Source organism: Mesitornis unicolor, unplaced genomic scaffold (genome assembly GCF_000695765.1).
Source record: "Mesitornis unicolor isolate BGI_N332 unplaced genomic scaffold, ASM69576v1 scaffold53828, whole genome shotgun sequence".
NCBI lineage: Eukaryota > Metazoa > Chordata > Aves > Mesitornithiformes > Mesitornithidae > Mesitornis > Mesitornis unicolor.
Genome location: NW_010202232.1, coordinates 3,421 through 4,843, shown reverse-complemented (window position 1 = coordinate 4,843; position 1,423 = coordinate 3,421).

Genomic DNA, 1,423 nt, shown 5'->3' with positions numbered 1-1,423 from the left:
AAGAGTGAAAGCTTTCTGATAAATTTTTTTTTTGCTTGAATATCGAGTGTCCCTCAGTTGTTGGACATGAAGGTGTCTCTTGGGTATGGTCCAGGTCACTAGTATGTTGTATGGTTTGACAGCCTCTAAACACCTATTGGGTATGAAAACTAGGTAAATAAAACTGTCTCCCCTCCCTTTTGACTTATTTATGTTAACGTTTTGCTTCAGACTAAGAGAACTATAATCCTGTTGTGTGTAAGTCTGAACTTTATTGGAAATGTAATCTCTTTGAGCTAGAGTTCTAGTCTTAACAAAAGCTTTGCTAAACCACAGTTGCCAGTTCACTTAAATTGTGGAATAGGACTCATCCCAATAATTCCCCTTTATAGCTAAATTGATTTTTGTAACATGCAATAGTGAACATTAGAACTGCCTTGTACTCTTTATACAACGTGTAGTTTGACTTGTATAAAATTAAATTGGTGACTCAAACTCTTGTGTTTATTGCAGTGTAATGGGATTCTTTTTCTGCCTCTACTGCTGGGGAAATCACAGTTCATCCTACTTAACCTCTTTTGCTGGAGTCACTTTGTTTTAGTGAGAGAACTGGGAGCTCTTGGTGTGACCGTAGTGTTGTGGTTGAGGCCAGCTGGCCAGCCAAGCACCGTTTGTCTCAACACGTTGTCCTTCGAGCGTTACGATGTGAAAGCAGCACCTCTGGTCAGGATTTTGCACATCTGGACCAGGCATGAGGAGTACATCAAGTGCATGTTCAAATGTGACTTGATGCCAACTTTTTTCTGGAATTGCTTTGTGATCTAAACAGTTCTCTTGAAAATGAATACTCAGTTTCTTAACATTTCCTAATTGCACCTTTTGCCTCTTGCATAGGAGTAGCTGTGACGGTACAAGAAGGGATCCCAGGATGAGTATAAAGTTTAAGTTTTGCCTGGTAAGCTCATGGCATAGCAGAGAGTACGCAGCACGTGTTGCCATGAGGCTGGGTTACTATAACTTTTGTATTGCACACCTTCCCATGTTGTTCCTGGCCCAAGCATGGAAAGCAGCTGTCAGCTGCCAAGCCAGGCTTCCCCATGACTGTTCATATGACCATGGGGTCTTATAGAGCTTTCTGGCCTGTCTAAATCCTAAATGCAAAATGCATTTAGTACTAAAGGTTTATTCTCTCCACTTGGAATGAGGTGATGCCTCTAGTTAATTTGTGCTAAGCAATTTTAAATTGAAGTTAGTTAAGGTGTATTTTAGCATAATGACTAGAAATAAATGTGTGCTGTAGATCTGATCACTGCAGGTAATGCCTTCTCTGCATTCATTTCAAATGTGAGGGAGTACCAGAGACTTCCTACAGAAGTCAGACTGCAGTAGTTTAATGCAGGTTTACAGCCCTGAGCTGCGTTTGCAGGAATACCTCCCTTAAACT